At 42.7% G+C, this 12,109-nt stretch overlaps 5 non-coding genes across 5 annotated transcripts; all 5 read right to left on the reverse strand.

Moving 5' to 3' along the window:
- Nucleotides 1-2,088: 2,088 nt before the first annotated feature.
- TRNAR-UCU (transfer RNA arginine (anticodon UCU)) lies at nucleotides 2,089-2,173 on the reverse strand. Its single transcript is given in 2 exon segments — nucleotides 2,089-2,124; nucleotides 2,137-2,173. It is a non-coding gene; the product is annotated as a tRNA-Arg (tRNA).
- A 2,953-nt stretch (nucleotides 2,174-5,126) lies between these two features.
- Nucleotides 5,127-5,211, reverse strand: TRNAR-UCU (transfer RNA arginine (anticodon UCU)). The gene is given in 2 exon segments: nucleotides 5,127-5,162; nucleotides 5,175-5,211. It is a non-coding gene; the product is annotated as a tRNA-Arg (tRNA).
- Nucleotides 5,212-6,662: 1,451 nt separating this feature from the next.
- Nucleotides 6,663-6,747, reverse strand: TRNAR-UCU (transfer RNA arginine (anticodon UCU)). The gene is given in 2 exon segments: nucleotides 6,663-6,698; nucleotides 6,711-6,747. It is a non-coding gene; the product is annotated as a tRNA-Arg (tRNA).
- Nucleotides 6,748-8,740: 1,993 nt separating this feature from the next.
- On the reverse strand, nucleotides 8,741-8,825 carry TRNAR-UCU (transfer RNA arginine (anticodon UCU)). The gene is given in 2 exon segments: nucleotides 8,741-8,776; nucleotides 8,789-8,825. It is a non-coding gene; the product is annotated as a tRNA-Arg (tRNA).
- Nucleotides 8,826-11,796: 2,971 nt separating this feature from the next.
- TRNAR-UCU (transfer RNA arginine (anticodon UCU)) lies at nucleotides 11,797-11,881 on the reverse strand. The gene is given in 2 exon segments: nucleotides 11,797-11,832; nucleotides 11,845-11,881. It is a non-coding gene; the product is annotated as a tRNA-Arg (tRNA).
- Between the last annotated feature and the right edge of the window lie 228 nt (nucleotides 11,882-12,109).

Below are 12,109 nucleotides of genomic sequence, written 5' to 3' on the forward strand. Positions count from 1 at the left end.
CCAGGGAGTGATTGGCAGAGAGCGGGTGGCTGACACCTCTGCTAGTAATTGGCTGGTAAGGGGGATAAGACTGGCAGCAACATATCAGATAGACTGAAGGGGGAATGGTCTGTTTAGAGGCAGGCCAAAGAATACGGAGTTGCGAAATTCAAGGAGAGAGAAATCACGGGAATGAAGTGGAAGATTGGTGGTGTCATTGGTTAAAATGGGGCATTCTTTGAAATTTTTATTGAGGTGAAGGTAGCGATATTTGGACAGTAAATGGTTGTGGGGCTGACAAAAGAGGACATAGTAAAGAATTACAGCTTGCACCTGGCATGAGGGAAGGGAACAATAGAATGCAGGTTAGTTTAGTATTCCCTTTCTTTGCTCTGAATTGCACAATGCATCCTCCAATTTGTCTTTTATCAAATCTCAAGAGAAGCCGGAACCACTAGGTGCTATCATTAACTTGTATAGCAAATCAACTTCACTACAGCTCATTTATGAATGGAATCCATTTCTTTATAAAGCATTAGAGCAACACCACTATGACGAAGGACTATATAAAACCAACTCTGGTGGGACAAGAAACCACAACCTTTGAATTACTACATCTCCTAGAAGTCCAATGCGCTATCCATTGCGCCACAGAGCTCTCTCTGATGACATTGTTTGAGGACCTTGCCTGAGGAAGTACCCAAGTCGTAGCAAATAAACTCATTTGAATAAAGGTTGCCACTAAATAATAGGGATGAGCTCAAGATCTGGTCCAGATACAGTTTAAGATTGAAATTTACCTATTTGGGCATGTGCCTTAGTGCTAGATCTGTTGATCTTTAGGTGGGAACCGGAGTTCATGTTAAGTAGCAGTATTTGTACCGTTGATGAGTTGGTGGAGAAAGGAAAAGCTCACTTATTAGGTAATGGCAGGAAAGACTACCCTGAAGAGATGATTTTCCAGGGATCACCTGAGGCATACAGAGTGGGAAATAGCCATATAGATTGGAGTACGGAATTTGAGAGCATGGGAGAGCCCCTGGGGATATCCCAGAGGTCAGCATGGAAGGAAGTGTTGAGGGAGCTAGCGAACAGGAGTTCTTGGAAGCAGAAAACAGGGTAGTTTGTTTGATACTATCTGATAAGGTTAATGATGTAGCTAGGGGAAGAGTTGTGGGAAGCTTTTTATGTCCTTAGTATTTTGAATTTAATTTGGTGGGCGAACTGAAGCCAGGGAGAGATTGGCAGAGAGCGGGTAGCTGACACCTCTTCTAGTAATTGGCTGGTAAGGGGGATAAGACTGGCAGCAACATATCAGATAGACTGAAGGGGGAATGGTCTGTTTAGAGGCAGGCCAAAGAATACGGAGTTGCGAAATTCAAGGAGAGAGAAATCACGGGAATGAAGTGGAAGATTGGTGGTGTCATTGGTTAAAATGGGGCATTCTTTGAAATTTTTATTGAGGTGAAGGTAGCGAGATTTGGACAGTAAATGGTTGTGGGGCTGACAAAAGAAAGAGGACATAGTAAAGAATTACAGCTTGCACCTGGCATGAGGGAAGGGAACAATAGAATGCAGGTTAGTTTAGTATTCCCTCTCTTTGCTCTGAATTGCACAGCGTACCCTCCAATTTGTCTTTTATCAAATCTCAAGAGAAGCCGGAACCACTAGGTGCTATCCTTAACTTGTATAGCAAATCAATTTCACTACAGCTCATTTATGAATGGAATCCAGTGGAAGTTTGGTGGTGTCATTGCTTAAAATGGGGCATTCTTTGGAATTCTTATTGAAGTGAAGGTAGCGAGATTAGGACAGTAAATGGTTGTGGGGCTGACAAAAGAGGGCATAGTAAAGAATTACAGCTTGCACGTGGCATGAGGGAAGGGAACAATAGAATGCAGGTTAGTTTACTATTCCCTCTCTTTGCTCTGAATTGCACAGCGTACCCTCCAATTTGTCTTTTATCAAGTCTCAAGAGAAGCCTGAACCACTAGGTGCTATCATTAACTTGTAAGGCAAATCCACTTCAGTACAGCTCATGTATGAATGGAATCCATTTCTTTATAAAGCATTAGAGCAGCACCACTATGACGAAGGACTATATAAAACCGACTCTGGTGGGATTCAAACCCACAACCTTTGAATTACTACATCAACTAGAAGTCCAATGCGCTATCCATTGCGCCACAGAGCCCTCTCTGAGGACATTGTGTGAGGACCTTGCCTGAGGAAGTACCCAAGACGTAGCAAATAAACTCATTTGAATAAAGGTTGCCACTAAATAATAGGGATGAGCTCAAGATCTGGTCCAGATACAGTTTAAGATTGAAATTTTCCTACTTGGGCATGTGCCTTAGTGCTAGATCTGTTGATCTTTAGGTGGGAACCGGAGTTCATGTTAAGTAGTAGTATTTGTACCGTTGATGAGTTGGTGGAGAAAGGAAAAGCTCACTTATTAGGAAATGGCAGGAAAGACTACCCTGAAGAGATGGTTTTCCAGGGATCACCTGAGGCATACAGAGTGGGAAATAGCCATATAGATTGGAGTAGGGAATTTGAGAGCATGGGAGAGCCCCTGGGGATATCCCAGAGGCCAGCATGGAAGGAAGTGTTGAGGGAGCTAGCGAACAGGAGTTCTTGGAAGCAGAAAACAGGGTAGTTTGTTTGATACTATCTGATAAGGTTAATGATGTATCTAGGGGCAGAGTTGTGGGAAGCTTTTTATGTCCTTAGTATTTTGAATTTGATTTGGTGGGCGAACTGAAGCCAGGGAGTGATTGGCAGAGAGCGGGTGGCTGACACCTCTTCTAGTAATTGGCTGGTAAGGGGGATAAGACTGGCAGCAACATATCAGATAGACTGAAGGGAGAATGGTCTGTTTAGAGGCAGGCCAAAGAATACGGAGTTGCGAAATTCAAGGAGAGAGAAATCACGGGAATGAAGTGGAAGATTGGTGTTGTCATTGGTTAAAATGGGGCATTCTTTGAAATTTTTATTGAGGTGAAGGTAGCGAGATTTGGACAGTAAATGGTTGTGGGGCTGACAAAAGAGGACATAGTAAAGAATTACAGCTTGCACCTGGCATGAGGGAAGGGAACAATAGAATGCAGGTTAGTTTAGTATTCCCTCTCTTTGCTCTGAATTGCACAGCGTACCCTCCAATTTGCCTTTTATCAAATCTCAAGAGAAGCCGGAACCACTAGGTGCTATCATTAACTTGTATAGCAAATCAACTTCACTACAGCTCATTTATGAATGGAATCCAGTGGAAGCTTGGTGGTGTCATTTTTTAAAATGGGGCATTCTTTGGAATTCTTATTGAAGTGAAGGTAGCGAGATTAGGACAGTAAATGGTTGTGGGGCTGAAAAAAGAGGGCATAGTAAAGAATTACAGCTTGCACGTGGCATGAGGGAAGGGAACAATAGAATGCAGGTTAGTTTACTATTCCCTCTCTTTGCTCTGAATTGCACAGCGTACCCTCCAATTTGTCTTTTATCAAGTCTCAAGAGAAGCCTGAACCACTAGGTGCTATCATTAACTTGTAAGGCAAATCCACTTCAGTACAGCTCATGTATGAATGGAATCCATTTCTTTATAAAGCATTAGAGCAGCACCACTATGACGAAGGACTATATAAAACCGACTCTGGTGGGATTCGAACCCACAACCTTTGAATTACTACCTCAACTAGAAGTCCAATTGAGGACATTGAGTGAGGACCTAGCCTGAGGAAGTGCCCAAGATGTAGCAAATAAACTCATTTGAATAAAGGTTGCCACTAAATAATAAGGATGAGCTCAAGATCTGGTCCAGATACAGTTTAAGATTGAAATTTACCTACTTGGGCATGTGCCTTAGTGCTAGATCTGTTGATCTTTAGGTGGGAACCGGAGTTCATGTTAAGTAGCAGTATTTGTACCGTTGATGAGTTGGTGGAGAAAGGAAAAGCTCACTTATTAGGTAATGGCAGGAAAGACTACCCTGAAGAGATGATTTTCCAGGGATCACCTGAGGCATACAGAGTGGGAAATAGCCATATAGATTGGAGTAGGGAATTTGAGAGCATGGAAGAGCCCCTGGGGATATCCCAGAGACCAGCATGGAAGGAAGTGTTGAGGGAGCTAGCGAACAGGAGTTCTTGGAAGCAGAAAACAGGGTAGTTTGTTTGATACTATCTGATAAGGTTAATGATGTAGCTAGGGGAAGAGTTGTGGGAAGCTTTTTATGTCCTTAGTATTTTGAATTTGATTTGGTGGGCGAACTGAAGCCAGGGAGAGATTGGCAGAGAGCGGGTGGCTGACACCTCTTCTAGTAATTGGCTGGTAAGGGGGATAAGACTGGCAGCAACATATCAGATAGACTGAAGGGGGAATGGTCTGTTTAGAGGCAGGCCAAAGAATACGGAGTTGCGAAATTCAAGGAGAGAGAAATCACAGGAATGAAGTTGAAGATTGGTGGTGTCATTGGTTATAATGGGGCATTCTTTGAAATTTTTATTGAGGTGAAGGTAGCGAGATTTGGACAGTAAATGGTTGTGGGGCTGACAAAAGAAAGAGGACATAGTAAAGAATTACAGCTTGCACCTGGCATGAGGGAAGGGAACAATAGAATGCAGGTTAGTTTAGTATTCCCTCTCTTTGCTCTGAATTGCACAGCGTATCCTCCAATTTGTCTTTTATCAAATCTCAAGAGAAGCCGGAACCACTAGGTGCTATCCTTAACTTGTATAGCAAATCAATTTCACTACAGCTCATTTATGAATGGAATCCAGTGGAAGTTTGGTGGTGTCATTGCTTAAAATGGGGCATTCTTTGGAATTCTTATTGAAGTGAAGGTAGAGAGATTAGGACAGTAAATGGTTGTGGGGCTGACAAAAGAGGGCATAGTAAAGAATTACAGCTTGCACGTGGCATGAGGGAAGGGAACAATAGAATGCAGGTTAGTTTACTATTCCCTCTCTTTGCTCTGAATTGCACAGCGTACCCTCCAATTTGTCTTTTATCAAGTCTCAAGACAAGCCTGAACCACTAGGTGCTATCATTAACTTGTAAGGCAAATCCACTTCAGTACAGCTCATGTATGAATGGAATCCATTTCTTTATAAAGCATTAGAGCAGCACCACTATGACGAAGGACTATATAAAACTGACTCTGGTGGGATTCGAACCCACAACCTTTGAATTACTACATCAACTAGAAGTCCAATGCGCTATCCATTGCGCCACAGAGCCCTCTCTGAAGACATTGTGTGAGGACCTTGCCTGAGGAAGTACCCAAGACGTAGCAAATAAACTCATTTGAATAAAGGTTGCCACTAAATAATAGGGATGAGCTCAAGATCTGGTCCAGATACAGTTTAAGATTGAAATTTTCCTACTTGGGCATGTGCCTTAGTGCTAGATCTGTTGATCTTTAGGTGGGAACCGAAGTTCATGTTAAGTAGTAGTATTTGTACCGTTGATGGATTGGTGGAGAAAGGAAAAGCTCACTTATTAGGAAATGGCAGGAAAGACTACCCTGAAGAGATGATTTTCCAGGGATCACCTGAGGCATACAGAGTGGGAAATAGCCATATAGATTGGAGTAGGGAATTTGAGAGCATGGGAGAGCCCCTGGGGATATCCCAGAGGCCAGCATTGAAGGAAGTGTTGAGGGAGCTAGCGAACACGAGTTCTTGGAAGCAGAAAACAGGGTAGTTTGTTTGATACTATCTGATAAGGTTAATGGTGTAGCTAGGGGAAGAGTTGTGGGAAGCTTTTTATGTCCTTAGTATTTTGAATTTAATTTGGTGGGCGAACTGAAGCCAGGGAGAGATTGGCAGAGAGCGGGTAGCTGACACCTCTTCTAGTAATTGGCTGGTAAGGGGGATAAGACTGGCAGCAACATATCAGATAGACTGAAGGGGGAATGGTCTGTTTAGAGGCAGGCCAAAGAATACGGAGTTGCGAAATTCAAGGAGAGAGAAATCACGGGATGGAAGTGGAAGATTGGTGGTGTCATTGGTTAAAATGGGGCATTCTTTGAAATTTTTATTGAGGTGAAGGTAGCGAGATTTGGACAGTAAATGGTTGTGGGGCTGACAAAAGAAAGAGGACATAGTAAAGAATTACAGCTTGCACCTGGCATGAGGGAAGGGAACAATAGAATGCAGGTTAGTTTAGTATTCCAACTCTTTGCTCTGAATTGCACAGCGTACCCTCCAATTTGTCTTTTATCAAATCTCAAGAGAAGCCGGAACCACTAGGTGCTATCCTTAACTTGTATAGCAAATCAATTTCACTACAGCTCATTTATGAATGGAATCCAGTGGAAGTTTGGTGGTGTCATTGCTTAAAATGGGGCATTCTTTGGAATTCTTATTGAAGTGAAGGTAGCGAGATTAGGACAGTAAATGGTTGTGGGGCTGACAAAAGAGGGCATAGTAAAGAATTACAGCTTGCACGTGGCATGAGGGAAGGGAACAATAGAATGCAGGTTAGTTTACTATTCCCTCTCTTTGCTCTGAATTGCACAGCGTACCCTCCAATTTGTCTTTTATCAAGTCTCAAGAGAAGCCTGAACCACTAGGTGCTATCATTAACTTGTAAGGCAAATCCACTTCAGTACAGCTCATGTATGAATGGAATCCATTTCTTTATAAAGCATTAGAGCAGCACCACTATGACGAAGGACTATATAAAACCGACTCTGGTGGGATTCGAACCCACAACCTTTGAATTACTGCATCAACTAGAAGTCCAATGCGCTATCCATTGCGCCACAGAGCCCTCTCTGAGGACATTGTGTGAAGACCTTGCCTGAGGAAGTACCCAAGACGTAGCAAATAAACTCATTTGAATAAAGGTTGCCACTAAATAATAGGGATGAGCTCAAGATCTGGTCCAGATACAGTTTAAGATTGAAATTTTCCTACTTGGGCATGTGCCTTAGTGCTAGATCTGTTGATCTTTAGGTGGGAACCGAAGTTCATGTTAAGTAGTAGTATTTGTACCGTTGATGGATTGGTGGAAAAAGGAAAAGCTCACTTATTAGGAAATGGCAGGAAAGACTACCCTGAAGAGATGATTTTCCAGGGATCACCTGAGGCATACAGAGTGGGAAATAGCCATATAGATTGGAGTAGGGAATTTGAGAGCATGGGAGAGCCCCTGGGGATATCCCAGAGGCCAGCATGGAAGGAAGTGTTGAGGGAGCTAGCGAACAGGAGTTCTTGGAAGCAGAAAACAGGGTAGTTTGTTTGATACTATCTGATAAGGTTAATGATGTATCTAGGAGCAGAGTTGTGGGAAGCTTTTTATGTCCTTAGTATTTTGAATTTGATTTGGTGGGCGAACTGAAGCCAGGGAGTGATTGGCAGAGAGCGGGTGGCTGAAACCTCTGCTAGTAAATGGCTGGTAAGGGGGATAAGACTGGCAGCAACATATCAGATAGACTGAAGAGGGAATGGTCTGTTTAGAGGCAGGCCAAAGAATACGGAGTTGCGAAATTCAAGGAGAGAGAAATCATGGGAATGAAGTGGAAGATTGGTGGTGTCATTGGTTAAAATGGGGCATTCTTTGAAATTTTTATTGAGGTGAAGGTAGCGATATTTGGACAGTAAATGGTTGTGGGGCTGACAAAAGAGGACATAGTAAAGAATTACAGCTTGCACCTGGCATGAGGGAAGGGAACAATAGAATGCAGGTTAGTTTAGTATTCCCTCTCTTTGCTCTGAATTGCACAGCGTACCCTCCAATTTGTCTTTTATCAAATCTCAAGAGAAGCCGGAACCACTAGGTGCTATCATTACCTTGTATAGCAAATCAACTTCACTACAGCTCATTTAGTTGTGGGAAGCTTTTTATGTCCTTAGTATTTTGAATTTGATTTGGTGGGCGAACTGAAGCCAGGGAGAGATTGGCAGAGAGCGGGTGGCTGACACCTCTTCTAGTAATTGGCTGGTAAGGGGGATAAGACTGGCAGCAACATATCAGATAGACTGAAGGGGGAATGGTCTGTTTAGAGGCAGGCCAAAGAATACGGAGTTGCGAAATTCAAGGAGAGAGAAATCACGGGAATGAAGTGGAAGATTGGTGTTGTCATTGGTTAAAATGGGGCATTCTTTGAAATTTTTATTGAGGTGAAGGTAGAGAGATTTGGACAGTAAATGGTTGTGGGGCTGACAAAAGAGGACATAGTAAAGAATTACAGCTTGCACCTGGCATGAGGGAAGGGAACAATAGAATGCAGGTTAGTTTAGTATTCCCTCTCTTTGCTCTGAATTGCACAGCGTACCCTCCAATTTGCCTTTTATCAAATCTCAAGAGAAGCCGGAACCACTAGGTGCTATCATTAACTTGTATAGCAAATCAACTTCACTACAGCTCATTTATGAATGGAATCCAGTGGAAGCTTGGTGGTGTCATTTTTTAAAATGGGGCATTCTTTGGAATTCTTATTGAAGTGAAGGTAGCGATATTAGGACAGTAAATGGTTGTGGGGCTGACAAAAGAGGGCATAGTAAAGAATTACAGCTTGCACGTGGCATGAGGGAAGGGAACAATAGAATGCAGGTTAGTTTACTATTCCCTCTCTTTGCTCTGAATTGCACAGCGTACCCTCCAATTTGTCTTTTATCAAGTCTCAAGAGAAGCCTGAACCACTAGGTGCTATCATTAACTTGTAAGGCAAATCCACTTCAGTACAGCTCATTTATGAATGGAATCCATTTCTTTATAAAACATTAGAGCAGCACCACTATGACGAAGGACTATATAAAACCTACTCTGGTGGGATTCGAACCCACAACCTTTGAATTGCTACCTCAACTAGAAGTCCAATGCGCTATCCATTGCGCCACAGAGCCCTTTCTGAGGACATTGAGTGAGGACCTAGCCTGAGGAAGTGCCCAAGACGTAGCAAATAAACTCATTTGAATAAAGGTTGCCACTAAATAATAGGGATGAGCTCAAGATCTGGTCCAGATACAGTTTAAGATTGAAATTTACCTATTTGGGCATGTGCCTTAGTGCTAGATCTGTTGATCTTTAGGTGGGAACCGGAGTTCATGTTAAGTAGCAGTATTTGTACCGTTGATGAGTTGGTGGAGAAAGGAAAAGCTCACTTATTAGGTAATGGCAGGAAAGACTACCCTGAAGAGAAGATTTTCCAGGGATCACCTGAGGCATACAGAGTGGGAAATAGCCATATAGATTGGAGTACGGAATTTGAGAGCATGGGAGAGCCCCTGGGGATATCCCAGAGGCCAGCATGGAAGGAAGTGTTGAGGGAGCTAGAGAACAGGAGTTCTTGGAAGCAGAAAACAGGGTAGTTTGTTTGATACTATCTGATAAGGTTAATGATGTAGCTAGGGGAAGAGTTGTGGGAAGCTTTTTATGTCCTTAGTATTTTGAATTTAATTTGGTGGGCGAACTGAAGCCAGGGAGAGATTGGCAGAGAGCGGGTAGCTGACACCTCTTCTAGTAATTGGCTGGTAAGGGGGATAAGACTGGCAGCAACATATCAGATAGACTGAAGGGGGAATGGTCTGTTTAGAGGCAGGCCAAAGAATATGGAGTTGCGAAATTCAAGGAGAGAGAAATCACGGGAATGAAGTCGAAGATTGGTGGTGTCATTGGTTAAAATGGGGCATTCTTTGAAATTTTTATTGAGGTGAAGGTAGCGAGATTTGGACAGTAAATGGTTGTGGGGTTGACAAAAGAAAGAGGACATAGTAAAGAATTACAGCTTGCACCTGGCATGAGGGAAGGGAACAATAGAATGCAGGTTAGTTTAGTATTCCCTCTCTTTGCTCTGAATTGCACAGCGTACCCTCCAATTTGTCTTTTATCAAATCTCAAGAGAAGCCGGAACCACTAGGTGCTATCATTAACTTGTATAGCAAATCAATTTCACTACAGCTCATTTATGAATGGAATCCAGTGGAAGTTTGGTGGTGTCATTGCTTAAAATGGGACATTCTTTGGAATTCTTATTGAAGTGAAGGTAGCGAGATTAGGACAGTAAATGGTTGTGGGGCTGACAAAAGAGGGCATAGTAAAGAATTAAAGCTTGCACGTGGCATGAGGGAAGGGAACAATAGAATGCAGGTTAGTTTACTATTCCCTCTCTTTGCTCTGAATTGCACAGCGTACCCTCCAATTTGTCTTTTATCAAGTCTCAAGAGAAGCCTGAACCACTAGGTGCTATCATTAACTTGTAAGGCAAAGCCACTTCAGTACAGCTCATGTATGAATGGAATCCATTTCTTTATAAAGCATTAGAGCAGCACCACTATGACGAAGGACTATATAAAACCGACTCTGGTGGGATTCAAACCCACAACCTTTGAATTACTACATCAACTAGAAGTCCAATGCGCTATCCATTGCACCACAGAGATATTGTGTGAGGACCTTGCCTGAGGAAGTACCCAAGACGTAGCAAATAAACTCATTTGAATAAAGGTTGCCACTAAATAATAGGGATGAGCTCAAGATCTGGTCCAGATACAGTTTAAGATTGAAATTTACCTACTTGGGCATGTGCCTTAGTGCTAGATCTGTTGATCTTTAGGTGGGAACTGGAGTTCATGTTAAGTAGCAGTATTTGTACCGTTGATGAGTTGGTGGAGAAAGGAAAAGCTCACTTATTAGGAAATGGCAGGAAAGACTACCCTGAAGAGATGATTTTACAGGGATCACCTGAGGCATACAGAGTGGGAAATAGCCATATAGATTGGAGTAGGGAATTTGAGAGGATGGGAGAGCCCCTGGGGATATCCCAGAGGCCAGCATGGAAGGAAGTGTTGAGGGAGCTAGCGAACAGGAGTTCTTGGAAGCAGAAAACAGGGTAGTTTGTTTGATACTATCTGATAAGGTTAATGATGTATCTAGGGGCAGAGTTGTGGGAAGCTTTTTATGTCCTTAGTATTTTGAATTTGATTTGGTGGGCGAACTGAAACCAGGGAGTGATTGGCAGAGAGCGGGTGGCTGACACCTCTGCTAGTAATTGGCTGGTAAGGGGGATAAGACTTGCAGCAACATATCAGATAGACTGAAGGGGGAATGGTCTGTTTAGAGGCAGGCCAAAGAATACGGAGTTGCGAAATTCAAGGAGAGAGAAATCACGGGAATGAAGTGGAAGATTGGTGGTGTCATTGGTTAAAATGGGGCATTCTTTGAAATTTTTATTGAGGTGAAGGTAGCGATATTTGGACAGTAAATGGTTGTGGGGCTGACAAAAGAGGACATAGTAAAGAATTACAGCTTGCACCTGGCATGAGGGAAGGGAACAATAGAATGCAGGTTAGTTTAGTATTCCCTCTCTTTGCTCTGAATTGCACAGCGTACCCTCCAATTTGCCTTTTATCAAATCTCAAGAGAAGCCGGAACCACTAGGTGCTATCATTAACTTGTATAGCAAATCAATTTCACTACAGCTCATTTATGAATGTAATCCAGTGGCAGCTTGGTGGTGTCATTTTTTAAAATGGGGCATTCTTTGGAATTCTTATTGAAGTGAAGGTAGCGAGATTAGGACAGTAAATGGTTGTGGGGCTGACAAAAGAGGGCATAGTAAAGAATTACAGCTTGCACGTGGCATGAGGGAAGGGAACAATAGAATGCAGGTTAGTTTACTATTCCCTCTCTTTGCTCTGAATTGCACAGCGTACCCTCCAATTTGTCTTTTACCAAGTCTCAAGAGAAGCCTGAACCACTAGGTGCTATCATTAACTTGTAAGGCAAATCCACTTCAGTACAGCTCATTTATGAATGGAATCTATTTCTTTATAAAGCATTAGAGCAGCACCACTATGACGAAGGACTATATAAAACCGACTCTGGTGGGATTCGAACCCACAACCTTTGAATTACTACCTCAACTAGAAGTCCAATGCGCTATCCATTGCGCCACAGAGACATTGTGTGAGGACCTTGCCTGAGGAAGTACCCAAGACGTAGCAAATAAACTCATTTGAATAAAGGTTGCCACTAAATAATAGGGATGAGCTCAAGATCTGGTCCAGATACAGTTTAAGATTGACATTTTCCTACTTGGGCATGTGCCTTAGTGCTAGATCTGTTGATCTTTAGGTGGGAACCGAAGTTCATGTTAAGTAGTAGTATTTGTACCGTTGATGGATTGGTG

This window comes from Aquarana catesbeiana, linkage group LG01 (genome assembly GCF_042186555.1).
Source record: "Aquarana catesbeiana isolate 2022-GZ linkage group LG01, ASM4218655v1, whole genome shotgun sequence".
Classification (NCBI taxonomy): Eukaryota; Metazoa; Chordata; class Amphibia; order Anura; family Ranidae; genus Aquarana; species Aquarana catesbeiana.